Source organism: Rattus norvegicus, chromosome 8 (assembly GCF_021556685.1).
Source record: "Rattus norvegicus strain SHRSP/BbbUtx chromosome 8, alternate assembly SHRSP_T2T, whole genome shotgun sequence".
NCBI classification, from domain to species: domain Eukaryota; kingdom Metazoa; phylum Chordata; class Mammalia; order Rodentia; family Muridae; genus Rattus; species Rattus norvegicus.
Genome location: NC_141541.1, coordinates 95,134,921 through 95,151,437, shown reverse-complemented (window position 1 = coordinate 95,151,437; position 16,517 = coordinate 95,134,921). Strand labels below are relative to the sequence as shown.

Here is a 16,517-nt window from a genome sequence, read left to right as displayed (position 1 = left end):
AGTCTCCAAGGGGCTACAAATTCTATGGTACGTGTTTTATCCAGAAGACATGGTGCATAAGAATTCATTGGAGGAGACGACAGTTTTTCTGTGTAACTGTCACACACATGCACGTATTGATAAGGAGTGGAATTGACTTGGGCTTTGTAAAAACAACAACAACAAAAAAGAATTTACATAGACAATGTGTGCTTGCTTGGTTTAGATCAGGGGGCAAACCGCAGCAAACTGGATAAATCCAGGACTTCCCTGTGCCTTTGTAGTTTTACTGAAGCACAGGTATGCAGTCTACACATGTATCACCTGGTGGCTTTGCTCCCTGACACTGGACTTGAGTATTTGTGACATAGATCCCACACAGGGTAAAATATTTAACCTTTATGGAAAAGTTTGACACCCTTCACTTCTGAATATGGAGGTGAGGCTGGCATGCTCGTGGCATGGCGTCAGGAGCTGCATTCACCTATCTATTAGATGGGAATTGTTCTTCCTGCTGTGTAACTGTCTTTTAGCTCAGTAATGCACGAACATTCCTTCCCTGAGCTCCGTAGGACTAGTCACCCTGCTCTAAGGAAGTGGCTACCCAGATAGCCTCCCCGAGAGAGGAGATCTGTGCAGCTGAGGGCAGGGGTTAATGATGGCAGGTCCAGAGGTGAGTACCCTGGAGCCTTGAACTGGCAACTGGGGTTCTTCAGCCCTGAACGGTGTAAGTAGAAGAGGGCTGCTGGGATTTGTTGCAGAAAAGGAATTCTTGCTTCCTCTGTGTTCGTCTGGACTTGATATTTTTTCTTTCTGCCTGAAGGATCTCGTAAACCTTGCGCACATTGTTTTGAAATAACACGCTTGAGGGCTGGATTCTAGGCTATTTTCCTCTCTAATTCCATTTTTCAATAGTATTAGGAATCTCGGGTTTCTAAGAGTTACTGATTGATCCTTACAGGCAAAAGTGGAACTCACTTAGTGTTGAGCTTAATTCTGGTTCTAAAAGTCAGAATCCATTTTTGTTTCAGTTGTTTCTGTTTTGTTTTTGTTTTTTTTTTGTTTTTGTTTTTGTTTTTTGTTTTTTTGGAAATCAAGTAACAGGTAGGAGGATTCTGTATTTTGAGTTCTCATGTAAAAAAAATAACATTTATATCTTAATAACTAAGATACTGCCCAAACTTTAATAACATGTAGCAGTAGGTTAGGGAGGAGAAGTCACGTCAGTGTTTTATAGAGTAATTCTCAGGTATTTCCACTGACTTCGACGGCCCCGTGTTCCGTCTCAGACCCAAGGTTCTATATAGAGTTCATGTGAGCGCTTGCTGGTCTCCTCAGTAGCTCTGCCTCAGCCAGGCATAGTGGCACATGCTTTTAATCCCAGCACTTGGGAGTCAGACATAGGCAGATCTCTGTGGCCAGCTGGTCCACATAGTGAGTTCCAGGACAACCAGGGCTACATAGTGAGACCTTGTCTCAGAACAAAACAGCATCAACAAAAGAGTCGGGTCTCTACGGCTGGATGTTTTAGGGAACGTGCATTCAGTGACTTCCATTTTATACTTTACTGAGCAAAGGTTTGTCTCTCAGAGGCCTTTGACTAATCTCCTGAGAGTTTTAAGTTTCTAATGTCATTCATTTACTTTTGTTATACTGTTTTGATTTTATCAGAGTATTAGAAAATAATGCAAACAACATCTATTTTCTTACTTCCCAACATTCAATAAATTATATAGACATAATATTAAAGTAAATCATCATCACAGTTGGGTATACTCTGAATTCATTACCTCCTTTTTTTTCGTGACATTTTCTTTTTTTTTTTAATTTTATTTTTCTTGGATATTTTATGTATTTACATTTCAAATGGTATCCCCTTTTCCCCCTCTTCCATACCTCATCCTCCTTCCCCCTGCTTCTATGAGGATGCTCTCACTCCCACCCATCCACTCCCAACTCAACACCCTGGGATTCCCCTACGCTGGGGAAACAAACCTTCATAGAACCAAGGACTTTTCCTCCTATTGATGCTGGACAATGCCATCCTCTGTTACATTTGTGGCTGGAGTCATGGGTCCCTCCATGTGTTCTCATTGGTTGGTGGCTTAGTCCCTGGGAGCTCTGGTGGGGTTTGGTTGGTTGATATTTTTGTTCTTCCTATGGGGTTGTAAACCCCTTCAGTCTTTTCTCTAACTCCTCCATTGGGGTTCCCTTGTTTAGTCCAACGGTTACCTGCAAGCTTCCTCATCTGTATCAGTAGGGATCGGATCCTGTCAGCAAGCACTTCTTGACATCAGCAATAGTGACTGGGTTTGGTGGCTGCATATGGGATGGATCCCCAAGTGGTGCAGTCTCTGAATGACCATTTCTTCGGTCCCTGCTCCACTCTTTGTCCCTATATTTCCTTCCATGAGTATTTTGTTCTCCCTTCTAAGAAGGAATGAAGCATTTTGGTCTTCCTTCTTCTTGAACTTCGTATGATCTGTGAATTTTTTCTTAGGTATTCCAAATTTTTTTGCTAATATCCACTTATCAGTGAGTACATATCACGTGTGCTCTTTTGTGATTGGGTTACCTCATTCAGGATGATATTTTCTAGTTCTATCCATTTGCCTAAGAATTTCGTATAGTCATTGTTTTTAATAGCTGAGTAGTAAGTACTCCATTGTGTAAATGTACCACATTTTCTGTATCCATTCCTTTGTTGAAGGACATTTGGGTTGTTTCCAGCTTCTGGCTATTATAAATAAGGCTGCAATGAACATAGTGGAACATGTGTCCTTGTTATATGTTGGAGCATCTTTTGGGCATATGCCCAGGAGTGATATAGCTGGGTCCTCATTTTCTAAGGAACCTCCAGACTGATTTCCAGAATGGTTGTACCAGCTTGCAATCCCACCAACAATGGAGGTGTGTTCCTCTTTCTCCACATCCTCGCCAGCATCTGCTGTCGCCGGAGTTTTGGATCTTAGCCATTCTCACTGGTGTGAGGTGAAATCTCAGGGTTGTTTTGATTTGCATTTCCCTGATGACTAAGGATGTTGAGCATTTCTTTAAGGGCATCTCAGCTATTAAGTATTTCTCAGTTGAGAATTCTTTGTTTAGCTCTGTACCCCACTTTTTAATAGGATCATTTAATTTTCTGGAGTCTAACTTCTTGAGTTATTTCTATGTATTAGATCTTAGCCCTCTAGGAGATGTAGGATTGGTAAAGACCTTTCCCCAAAACGTTGGTTGCCGTTTTGTCCTATTGACAGTATCCTTTGCCTTACAGAAGCTTTGTAATTTTATGAGATCCCATTTGTTGATTCTTGATCTTAGAGCATAAGCCATTGGTGTTCAGTTCAGGAAAATTTCCCTGGTGCCTATGTGTTCGAGGCTCTTACCCCTTTCTCTTCTATTAGTTTCAGTGCATCTGGTTTTATGTGAAGGTCTTTGATCCACTTGGACTTGAAATTTATACAAGGATATGGGTCAGTTTGCATTCTTCTACATGCTGACCTCCAGTTGAACCAGAACTATTTGTTGAAAATGTCTTTTTTCCAATGGATAGTATTAACTCCTTTGCCAAAGATCAAGTGACCATAGGTGTGTGGTCACCTATTGAAGACCATTTCTGGGTCTTCAATTCTATTCCACTGATCTACCTGCCTGTCTCTGTACCAATACCATACAATTTTTATCACTGTTGCTCTGTAATACTGCTTGAGGTCAGGGATGGAGATTACTCCAGAAGTTCTTTTATTGTTGATAATAGTTTTTGCTATCCTGGGTTATTTGCTTTTCCAAATGAATTTGCAAAATTTGCTCTTTCTAACTCTATGAAGAATCGAGTTGTAATTTTGATAGGGATTGCATTGAATCTATAGATTGCTTTCAGAAAGATGGCCATTTTTACTATATTATCTTGCCAATCCATGAACTTGGGAGATCTTTCCATCTTCTGAGATCTTCTTCAATTTCTTTTTTCAGAGACTTGAAGTTATTGTCATACAGAGCTTTCACTTGCTTGTTTAGAGTCACCCCAAAGTATTTTATATTATTTGTGACTATTGTGAAGGGTGTCATTTCCCTAATTCCTTTCTCAGCCTATTTATCCTTTGAGTAGAGGAAGACTACTGATTTCTTTGGGTTAATTTTATACCCAGCCACTTTGCTAAAGTTGTTTATCAGGTTAAGTAGTTCTCTGGTGGAATTTTTGGGGTCACTTAAGCATGCTATTATATCATCTGCAAATAGTGACATTTTGACTTCTTCCTTTCCAATTTGTATCTCTTCGACCTCTTTTTGTTGTCCGATTGCTCTGGCTAGGACTTCAAATACTATATTGAATAAGTAGGGAGAGAGTGGGCAGCCTTGTCTAGTCCCTGATTTTAGTGGGATTGCTTCAAGTTCCTCTCCATTTAGTTTGATGTTGGCTACTGGTTTGCTGTATATGGCTTTTACTATGTTTAGGTGTGGGCCTTGAATTTCTGATCTTTCCAAGACTTTTATCATGAAGGGGTGTTGAATTTTGTCAAATGTTTTTTCAGTATCTAATGAAATTATCCTGTGGTTATTTTTCCTTGAGTTTGGCTATATAATGGATTATGTTCATGGATTTCCATATAGGGATGAAGCCTAGTTGATCATGGTGAATGATTGTTTTGATGTGTTCTTGGATTCAGGTTTAAAGAATTTTATTGACAGAGTGTGGCCAGGCGGTTCGGACTGAGCAGGGCTTTCCTTGCCAGTGGATTGTGTAGAGTGTACAGCCAGTCTCTTGTCTTCTGTCCAACGTGGCATCTTCTGATATTCAGGTGAAAGAGCTGGAGAAGCATGCTTCCGGCCAGGCTTTTGAGCTGATTCTCAGCCCTCGATCAAAAGAATCTGTCCCCGAGTTCCCCCTTCCCCCCTCAAAGAAGAAGGATCTTTCCCTGGAGGAAATTCAGAAGAAATTAGAAGCTGCAGAAGAAAGACGCAAGTCTCATGAAGCAGAAGTCTTGAAGCAGCTTGCTGAGAAGCGGGAGCATGAAAAAGAAGTGCTCCAAAAAGCTATTGAGGAGAACAACAACTTCAGCAAAATGGCAGAGGAGAAACTGACCCACAAAATGGAGGCTAACAAAGAGAACCGGGAGGCGCAAATGGCTGCCAAGCTGGAGCGTTTGCGAGAGAAGGACAAGCACGTTGAAGAGGTGCGGAAGAACAAAGAATCCAAAGACCCTGCGGACGAGACCGAGGCTAAGTTGTTCCGAGAACTGACTTTCTCCCCGACCCCTTCCTAAATATCCAAAGACTGTACTGGCCAGTGTCATTTACTTTTTCCCTCCTGACAAATATTCTAGAAGCTGATGTAGGACCGTATAGGTAGATCCAGACCGTGAGATATTTTAGGGGCTCAAGGGGAGAAACTGAAAGTGTTTTGCTCTTTTTTAAAGTGTTGGTCTTTCTAACGTAGCTATTTTTCTCGTTGCATCTTTTCCACTCGGGCACATTCGGTGTGCTGGGTCAATGGCTAGTGCTGTATTGACTGTGGAAGACGTTCGTGAAGAGTATGTAGTGGCTTCTTCCAACCCATTAGATGCTGAGTATCTGTTCACTTTGCGATCCCAATTCTGTCCCAATCTCACCAGATGCTACTATACTTGAATGGTTAATAAACTGCACAGTGCTGTTGGTGGCAAAAAAATTTTTTTATTGAATATTTTTGCGTTGATATTCATAAGGGACATTGGTCTGAAGTTCTCATTCTTTTTAGGGTCTTTGTGTGGTTTAGGTATAAGCGTAATTGTGGCTTCAAACAACGAATTTGGTAGTCTTCCTTCTGTTTCTATTTTGTGGAATGCTTTGTAGAGTATTGATATTAGATCTTCTTTGAAGGTCTGATAGAATTCTTCCCTGGGTTTTGTGTTCTTTTTTTTTTTTTTTGTTTTTGTTTGTTTGTTTGTTTGTTTGTTTGTTGGGAGAGTTTTAATTACTGCAGAGTTCTATTTCTTTAGGAGTTATGGGACTGTCTAGATTGTTTGTTGGATCCTGATTTAACTTTGGTACCTGGTATCTATCTAGAAAATTGTCCATTTCCTCCAAATTGTCCAGTTTTGTTAAGTATAAGCTTTTGTAGTAGGATCTGATAATTCTTTGAATTTTCTCCATTTCTGTTCTTGTATCTCCCTTTTTTTCTTAAAATTATTTATTTAACTTTATTTTATGTGCGTTGGTGTGAGTGTACCAGATCCGTTGGAACTGCAGTTACAGACAGTTGTAAGCTGCCGTGTGGATACTGGGAATTGAACCCAGGTCCTTTGGAAGAACAGATTGGTGTTCTTAACCACTGGGCCATCTCTCCAGTCCCGTGTCTCCCTCTACATTTCTGATTTTGTTAATTTGGATACACTCTCTGTGACCTCTGGTTAGTTTGGCGAAGGGTTTATCTGTATTGTTGACTTTTTTCTCAAAGAACCAGCTCCTGGTTTTGTTGATTCTTTGTGTAGTTCTTTTTGTTTCTACTTGGTTGATTTCAGCCCTGAGCCTGATTGTCTCCTGCCTTCTACTCCTCTTGGGTTTCTTTCTTTCTTTTTGTTCTAGACTTTTAGGTGTGTTGTCAAACTGTTAGTGTATGCTCTCTCCAATTTCTTTTTGGAGGCACTCAGAGCTATGAGTTTTCCTCTTAGCACTTCTTTCATTGTGTCCCATAAGTATGGCTATGTTGTGCCTTCATTTTCATTAAATTCTAAAAAGTCTTTAATTTCTTTCTTTATTTCTGCCTTGGCCAAGTTATCATCGAGTAGAGCGTCGTTCAGCTTCCATGTATATGTGGGCTTTCCGTTGTTTTTGTTATTACTGAAGACCAGCCTTAGTCTGTGGTGATCTGATAGCATGCATGGGATTATTTCGATCTCCTTGTATCTGTTGAGGCCTTTTTGTGACCAATCATATGTTTAGTTTTTGAGAATGTACCATGAGGTGCAGAGAAGAAGGTATATTCTTTTGTTTTAGGATGAAATGTTCTGTAGATGTTGTTTCCTGTTATTTTTGTTGTTAGAGGCAGAATTATGTTTGTGTGTCTCTCTTCTTTTGGGTTTGTTGCAAGAAGATTACTGTTTTGCTTTTTCTAGGGTGTAGTGTGTTGGAGTTTTCCATCTATTATCCTTTCAGGGCTGAATTTGTGGAAAGATATTGTGCAAATTTGGTTTTGTCATGGAATATCTTGGTTTCTCCATCTATGTTAATTGAGAGTTTTGCTGGATATAGTAGCCTGGGCTGGCATTTGTGTTCTCTTAGGGTCTGTATGACATCTGGCCAGGATCTTCTAGCTTTAATAATCTGTGTTGAGAAGTCTGGTGTAATTCTTTATATGTTTCTTGACCTTTCCCCCTTACTGCTTTTAATGTTCTTTCTTTGTTTTGTTTGTTTGGTGTTTTAACTATTACACGACAGGAAGAATTTCTTTTCTGGTTCAATCTGTTTGGAGTCCTGTAAGCCTCCTGTATATTCATGGACATCTCTTTCTTTAGGTTAGGGAAATTTTCTTCCCTAATTTTGTTCAAGATATTTACTAGTCCTTTAAGTTGGAAATCTTCATTCTCTCTTATACCTATTATTCTTAACTTTGGTCTTCTCATTGTGTCCTAGATTTCCTGGATGTTTTAGGTTAGGAGCTTTTTGCATTTCCTTTGACGGCAGTGTCAATGTTTTCTATGGTATTTTCTGCTCCTTAGATTCTCTCTTCTGTCTCTTGTATTCTGTTGGTGATGCCTGTGTCTATGACTCCTGATCTTTTTCCTAGGTTTACTATCTCTAGGGTTGTCTCCCTTTGTGCATTCTATATTTTTTCTATTTCCATTTTTAAATCCTGGACAGTTTTGTTCAATTCCTTCACCTGCTTGGTTTTGTTTTCCTGTAATTCTTTAAGTGATTTTTGTGTTTCCTCTTTAAGGCCTCTACTTGTTTACCTGTGTTCTCCTGTATTTCTTAGTGGGAGTTATTTACATCCTTCTTAAAGTTCTCTATCATCATTATGCGTTGTGATTTTAAATTCAAATCTTGGTTTGTATGTTGGGATATCCAGTATTTGCTGTGCTGGGAGAACTGTGTTCTGATGATGCCAAGTAGTCTTGGTTTCTGTTGCTTAGGTTCTTACGCTTGCCTCTCGATATGTGTTTATCTCTGATTGGAGCTTGGCCCTCCTGTGGGCCTGTGAGCCTGTGATCCTAGGAGTGGGAGAGCTCCTGGGAGACCAGCTCTCTTTGGCCAGTTTTGTGTCTGTGGGTTGTGGGACAGCACCAGCTCTGCACGCAGATGGAGATTGGAAGGGTCCTGTCCCAGGTGTCCCTGTGGCTCCTGAGCCGTGTGCACTCTTGGTGAGAATCTTTTAGTTTAGTTGGTGGAGACAAAGTGGGATCCTACCTGTGGGCTGTGGGCTGAGGAGGGAGAGCGCTCCTAACAGACCAGCTCTCTGCTGGCAGGCAGCTTTTGTGTCGGAGCCATTACCTTCTGTTTCCTAAAAAAAAAAAAAAAAAAAGAAAAAGAAAAAAGATGGTACCACGAGTCTGATGTCCACTGTTACCACTAATAATTTCATAAATAAGAGGATACATTTGTTGACAGCCATGTGAACTTTTCCTAAATAAGAACACTTACAATTTTGCTAAATTAGCATATGTCTTTTTGAACACTGTGCAAATTGTGTCATCTACTTTTCTTTCTTTCTTTTTTTTTTTTTATTAACTTGAGTATTTCTTATTTACATTTCGAATGTTATTCCCTTTCCCAGTTTCCAGGCAAACATCCCCCTAATCCCTCCCCATTCCCTTCTTTATGGGTGTTCCCCTCCTCATCCTCCCCCCATTCCCCCCCCCCCCATCAATCACGTTCACTGGGGGTTCAGTCTTAGCAGGACCAAGAGCTTCCCCTTCCACTGGTGAGCTTACTAGGATATTCATTGCTACCTATGAGGTCAGAGTCCAGGGTCAGTCCATGTATAGTCTTTAGGTAATGGCTTAGTCCCTGGAAGCTCTGGTTGCTTGGCATTGTTGTTCATATGGGGTCTTGAGCCCCTTCAAACTCTTCCAGTTCTTTCTCTGATTCCTTCAACGGGGGTCCTATTCTCAGTTCAGTGGTTTGCTGCTGGCATTCGCCTCTGTATTTGCTGTATTCTGGCTGTGTCTCTCAGGAGAGATCTACATCGGGCTCCTGTCGGCCTGCACTTCTTTGCTTCATCCATCTTGTCTAATTGGGTGGCTGTATAAGTATGGGCCACATGTGGGGAAGGCTCTGAATGGGTGTTCCTTCTGTCTCTGTTTTAATCTTTGCCTCTCTATTCCCTGCCAAGGGTATTCTTGTTCCCCTTTTAAAGAAGGAGTGAAGCATTCACACTTTGATCATCTGTCTTGAGTTTCATGTGTTCTAGGCATCTAGGGTAATTCAAGCATTTGGGCTAATAGCCACTTATCAATGAGTGCATACCATGTGTGTTTTTCTGTGATTGGGTTACCTCACTCAGGATGATATTTTCCAGTTCCAACCATTTGTCTATGAATTTCATAAAGGCATTGTTTTTGATGGCTGAGTAATATTCCATTGTGTAGATGTACCACATTTTCTGTATCCATTCCTCTGTTGAAGGGCATCTGGGTTCTTTCCAGCTTATGGCTATTATAAATAGGGCTGCTATGAACATAGTGGAGCACGTGTCTTTTTTATATGTTGGGGCATCTTGTGGGTATATGCCCAAGAGAGGTATAGCTGGATCCTCAGGTAGTTCAATGTCCAATTTTCTGAGGAACCTCCAGACTTATTTCCAGAATGGTTGTACCAGTCTGCAATCCCACTAACAATGGAGGAGTGTTCCTCTTTCTCCCCATCCTCGCCAGCATTTGTTGTCACTTGAGTTTTTGATCTTAGCCATTCTCACTGGTATGAGGTGAAATCTCAGGGTTGTTTTGATTTGCATTTCCCTTGTGATTAAAGATGTTGAACATTTTTTTAGGTGTTCCTTAGCTGTGAATTCTTTGTTTAGTTCTGAACCCCATTTTTTAATAGGGTTATTTGTCTCCCTGCGGTCTAACTTCTTGAGTTCTTTGTATTTTTGGATATAAGCCCTCTATCTGTTGTAAGATTGGTAAAGATCTTTTCCCAATCTGTTGGTTGCCGTTTTGTCCTAACCACAGTGTCCTTTGCCTTACAGAAGCTTTGCAGTTTTATGAGATCCCATTTGTCGATTCTTGATCTTAGAGCATAAGCCATTGGTGTTTTGTTCAGGAAATTTTTTCCAGTACCCATGTGTTCGACATGCTGCCCTAGTTTTTCTTCTATTAGTTTGAGTGTATCTGGTTTGATGTGGAGGTCCTTGATCCACTTGGACTTAAGCTTTGTACAGGGTGATAAGCATGGATCGATCTGCATTCTTCTACATGTTGACCTCCAGTTGAACCAGCACCATTTGCTGAAAATGCTATCTTTTTTCCATTGAATGGTTTTGGCTCCTTTGTCAAAAATCAGGTGCCCATAGGTGTGTGAGTTCATTTCTGGGTCTTCAATTCTGTTCCATTGGTCTATCTGTCTGTCTCTGTATCAATACCATGCACTTTTTATCACTATTGCTCTGTAATACTGCTTGAGTTCAGGGATAGTGATTCCCCCTGAAGTCCTTTTATTGTTGAGAATAGTTTTAGCTATCCTGGGTTTTTTGTTATTCCAGATGAATTTGCAAATTGTTCTGTCTAACTCTTTGAAGAATTGGATTGGTATTTTGATGGGGATTGCATTGAATCTGTAGATCGCTTTTGGTAAAATGGCCATTTTTACTATATTAATCCTGCCAATCCATGACAATGGGAGATCTTTCCATCTTCTGGGGTCTTCTTCAATTTCTTTCTTCAGAGTCTTGAAGTTCTTATTGTACAGATCTTTTACTTGCTTGGTTAAAGTCACACCGAGGTACTTTACATTGTTTGGGTCTATTATGAAGGGTGTCGTTTCCCTAATTTCTTTCTCGGCTTGTTTCTCTTTTGTGTAGAGGAAGGCTGATTTATTTGAATTAATTTTATACCCAGCCACATTGCTGAAATTGTTTATCAGGTTTAGTAGTTCTCTGGTGGAACTTTTGGGATCACTTAAATATACTATCATATCATCTGCAAATAGTGATGTTTTGACTTCTTCTTTTCCAATCTGTATCCCCTTGATTTCCTTTTGTTGTCTGATTGCTCTGGCTAGGACTTCAAGAACTATATTGAATAAGTAGGGAGAGAGTGGGCAGCATTGTCTAGTCCCTGATTTTAGTGGGATTGCTTCAAGTTTCTCTCCATTTAGTTTAATGTTAGCAACTGGTTTGCTGTATATGGCTTTTACTATGTTTAGGTATGGGCCTTGAATTCCTATTCTTTCTAGGACTTTTATCACGAAGGGGTGTTGAATTTTGTCAAATGCTTTCTCAGCGTCTAATGAAATGATCATGTGGTTTTGTTCTTTCAGTTTGTTTATATAATGGATCACATTGATGGTTTTCCGTATATTAAACCATCCCTGCATGCCTGGGATGAAGCCTACTTGATCATGGTGGATGATTGTCTTGATGTGCTCTTGGATTCGGTTTGCCAGAATTTTATTGAGTATTTTTGTGTCGATATTCATAAGGGAAATTGGTCTGAAGTTCTCTTTCTTTGTTGGGTCTTTGTGTGGTTTAGGTATAAGAGTAATTGTGGCTTCATAGAAGGAATTTGGTAGTGCTCCATCTGTTTCAATTTTGTGGCATAGTTTGGATAGTATTGGTATGAGGTCTTCTATGAAAGTCTGATAGAATTCTGCACTAAACCTGTCTGGATCTGGGCTCTTTTTGGTTGGGAGACCTTTAATGACTGCTTCTATTTCTTTAGGAGTTATGGGGTTGTTTAACTGGTTTATCTATTCCTGATTTAACTTCTGTACCTGGTATCTGTCTAGGAAATTGTCCATTTCCTGCAGATTTTCAAGTTTTGTTGAATATAGGCTTTTATAGTAAGATCTGATGATTTTTTGAATTTCCTCTGAATCTGTAGTTATGTCTCCCTTTTTGTTTCTGATTTTGTTAATTTGAACACACTCTCTGTGTCCTCTCGTTAGTCTGGCTAAGGGTTTATCTATCTTGTTGATTTTCTCAAAGAACCAACTTTTGGTTCTGTTGATTCTTTCTATGGTCCTTTTTGTTTCTACTTGGTTGATTTCAGCTCTGAGTTTGATTATTTCCTGCCTTCTACTCCTCCTGGGTGTATTTGCTTCTTTTTGTTCTAGAGCTTTTAGGTGTGCTGTCAAGCTGCTGACATATGCTCTTTCCTGTTTCTTTCTGCAGGCACTCAGCGCTATGAGTTTTCCTCTTAGCACAGCTTTCATTGTGTCCCATAAGTTTGGGTATGTTGTACCTTCATTTTCATTAAATTCTAAAAAGTCTTTAATTTCTTTCTTTATTTCTTCCTTGACCAGGTTATCATTGAGTAGAGCATTGTTCAATTTCCACGTATATGTGGGCATTCTTCCCTTATTGTTATTGAAGACCAGTTTTAGGCCTTTGGTGGTCTGATAGCGGGCATGGGATTATTTCTATCTTTCTGTACCTGTTGAGGCCCGTTTTTTGACCAATTATATGGTCAATTTTGGAGAAAGTACCATGAGGAGCTGAGAAGAAGGTATATCCTTTTGCTTTAGGATAGGATGTTCTATAAATGTCTGTTAAGTCCATTTGGCTCATGACTTCTCTTAGTCTGTCGACATCACTGTTTAATTTCTGTTTCCATGATCTGTCCATTGATGAGAGTGGGGTGTTGAAATCTCCTACTATTATTGTGTGAGGTGCAATGTGTGTTTTGAGCTTTAGTAAGGTTTCTTTTACGTATGTAGGTGCCCTTGTATTTGGGGCATAGATATTTAGGATTGAGAGTTCATCTTGTTGGGCTTTACCATTTATTATCCTTTGTAGTGCTGGATTTGTAGAAAGATATTGTGTAAATTTGGTTTTGTCATGGAATATCTTGGTTTCTTCATCTATGTTAATTGAGAGTTTTGCAGGATACAGTAACCTGGGCTGGCATTTGTGTTCTCTTAGGGTCTGTATGACATCTGTCCAGGATCTTCTGGCTTTCATAGTCTGTGGCGAAAAGTCTGGTGTGATTCTGATAGGTCTGCCTTTATATGTTACTTGACCTTTTTCCCTTACTGCTTTTAATATTCTTTCTTTATTTTGTGCATTTGGTGTTTTGACTATTATGTGTCGGGAGGTGTTTCTTTTCCGGTCCAATCTATTTGGAGTTCTGTAGGCTTCTTGTATGCCTATGGGTATTTCTTTCTTTAGGTTAGCGAAGTTTTCTTCTATGATTTTGTTGAAGATATTTACTGGTCCTTTGAGCTGGGAGTCTTCACTCTCTTTTATACCTATTATCCTTAGGTTTGATCTTCTCATTGAGTCCTGGATTTCCTGTATGTTTTGGACCAGTAGCTTTTTCTGCTTTACATTATCTTTGACTTGCTTGTTGAGTGGATGATTTCTATGGAATCCTCTGCTCCTGAGATTCTCTCTTCCATCTCTTGTATTCTGTTGGTGATGCTTGTATCTACAGCTCCTTGTCTCTTCCTTTGGTTTTCTATATCCAGGGTTGTTTCCATGTGTTCTTTCTTGATTGCTTCTATTTCAATTTTTAATTCCTTCAATTGTTTGATTGTGTTTTCCTGGAATTCTTCCAGGGATTTTTGTGATTCCTCTCTATAGTCTTCTACTTGTTTATTTATGTTTTCCTGGAATTCTTTCAGGGATTTTTGTGATTCCTCTCTGTAGGCTTCTACTTGTTTATTTATGTTTTCCTGTGTTTCTCTAAGGGAGTTCTTCATGTATTTCTTGAAGTCCTCCAGCATTATGATCAAATATGATTTTGAAACTAGATCTTGCTTTTCTGGTGTGTTTGGATATTCCGTGTTTGCTTTGGTGGGAGAATTGGGCTCTGATGATGCCATGTAGTCTTGGTTTCTGTTGCTTGGGTTCCTGCGCTTGCCTCTCGCCATCAGATTATCTCTGGTGTTACTTTGTTCTGCTATCTCTGACAGTGGCTAGACTGTCCTATAAGCCTGTGTGTCAGGAGTGCTGTAGACCTGTTTTCCTGTTTTCTTTCAGCCAGTTATGGGGACAGAGTGTTCTGCTTTTGGGCGTGTAGTTTTTCCTATCTATAGGTCTTCAGCTGTTCCTGTGAGCCTGTGTCTTGAGTTCACCAGGCAGGTCACTTGCAGCAGAAAAGTTGGTCTTACCTCCGGTCCTGAGGCTCAAGTTTGCTCGTGGGCTGTTGCTTATGAGCTCTCAGAGGCGGGGCAGTAACCAGGAAGATCTACGCCACCCTTTCCGGGAGCGTCTGTGCACCAGGGTTCCAGATGGCGTTTGGTGATTTCCTCTGGAGTCAGAGATGTGGGCCGAGTGTAGACTCTTCTGGTTTTCCAGGCGTGTCTGCCTCTCTGAAGGTTTAGCTCTCCCTCCCACGGGATTTGGGTGCAGAGAATTGTTTATCTGGTTGGTCTCTTCAGGTTCCGGTGGTGTCTCAGACGCAGTGGATTTCCTGCTCCTGTGCCCTTATCCAAGGGAACCCAGAGGCCGTATACAGTTTCCTCTTGGGCCAGGGATGTGGGCAGGGGTGGGCAGTGTTGGTGGTCTCTTCTGCTCGTCATCTATTTTTCTTATCATTTACTTTTCTCACTTAGCATTCTGTTTTAAAGCATTTCCAATGCCGAGAAATGGATCCATTACTTCGCTTGCTATAAATTCTTTCTGGTTTGGATGGACCGAAGCTTGGTTATCAGCCTTCCAATGCATTTCACTTGTTCCGACCTGTATTGTACATCCTGCACTAGGAAGCATACGAATTTACATAGCCAGGACTCTCAGTACGCCTGCAGTTTTGTGATGTAACTCCAAATAGCTTCCCAACATTGTAAAGGTCTCCATTCTTCACATATGGTCTGTATGTCTTCCTATTGACAGTTTAATATTTTGCTTCCAAAGCAGTATTTTCTTAATATCTAGTGTGATTGAGAATTGATTTTTATTTATTTAAGAAATTTGCATTGTCATAAGACCACTATCGGCAAAATCTACACTGGGAAACTACTGGAAAAACAAAACTGCCTTAAAGTCAATTTTAAAATTGCATTTACTTATTATTTATTTAGGAGGAGATCCATGTGTGAGGATAGCATATAGGAAGACTTAGTTCTCGCGTTCCTTCATGTGGGTCTTGGCACTCAGGTCATCTGGCTTGACAGCAAGTACCTCTGTCCTCTGAGCCACCTCACTCTCCCCGAACTAATTTTAGCATGGGAAATAAAATGTCGAGAAAGGGAGAGCCTACAGACTGAAATGAAGATGAGGGATTTACCAACTTGTTGTAAAATGTAAACTTTATTACTTATACTCAATTGAGATGATCTAAAGTTACAGTAGTTAAGAGCAAGTGCATGTTTGATGAGACTGAATAATTATTGTTAGCTTTTTAGGTATAGCAATTATTCTAGTCTGGTTTGTATTGGTTTTATAAACACTGTGACCAAAATCAAATTAGTGAGGGGAGGCTTTCAGCTTATAGTTTCTAGTCCATCGTTGAGAAAAGCCCAGTCAGGAACCCAAAGCAGGAACTTGAACCAGAAATCTTGGAGGAGTGCTGCTTTCTGTCCTTTCTCTACTTCTGTCCAGCCAGCTTCCCTATACAGCCTAGGCCTACCCGCCAGTGGGTGGTTCTGCATGTGGTAGAACAGGCCCTCCACCATCAATAAGCAATGAAGAAAATGCACCACAGACATACCCATTGGGTGTAGGCAGTTCCTCAACAGAGGGTCCCTCTTCCCACATGTATCACGTTGACATCAGATGGCCATCACAATCATACTGTATGATGCTTTCAAATGTTTCTCTTTTTTTAAATTATATATAGTTCATTGTTCACATATTGCTACATTTTGCGTGACGGTAACTCCCAATAGTCTGTGTGTCCAGAGTGGCACTATTAAGAGATTTAGTGAATCCTTTTGTAAGTGGGGTCTTTGGTCTACCTTGAAGGGGACTCCTGGGCTCCAGTCTCTCATTTGGCTTCCTAGCTCATTATGTAAGTGCTTCGCTTGCTCATGCACTCTTGCTAGAGGCCAAAGGCCATAGAGCCATGTGGTTTTAGAACCTTTAAAACCACGAGTCAAATTAAACCTTTTCTCTTTCATGAATTAATGAATGAATTTGTTATAGTGATAGATAAAACGGAATGAGTTTAGAATAAGTTGGGTAATAGATATGACAGTATTTGTGGAATTTGCTTTTAAAAACTTTTAGGAATGGGAGTGTTAGGAGAGATATATAGCTGTAGGGTTAGGCTGGGAGTAAGAGTAGTTAATGCTGGGTAACGGGCATGTTTATTGTTCTGTGTTTTCTAGTTTTGTAAGTGCTTAAAAGTTATGATAATATATTTTTGACAATTTAGCTAACTGATTTTTATTAAGAAACAGGCTGGGCTAGAGAGATGGCTTAACAGTTAAGAGCACTGACTACCCTTCCAGAGGTCTTG

General features: G+C 40.2%; 1 protein-coding gene and 1 pseudogene across 6 annotated transcripts in view; both read left to right on the top strand.

The window, feature by feature from the left end:
• Ube3d (ubiquitin protein ligase E3D) overlaps positions 1–16,517 on the top strand; it is a 166,924-nt gene that overhangs the window by 69,734 nt on the left and 80,673 nt on the right.
• LOC102551813 (stathmin-like) lies at positions 638–5,435 on the top strand (annotated as a pseudogene).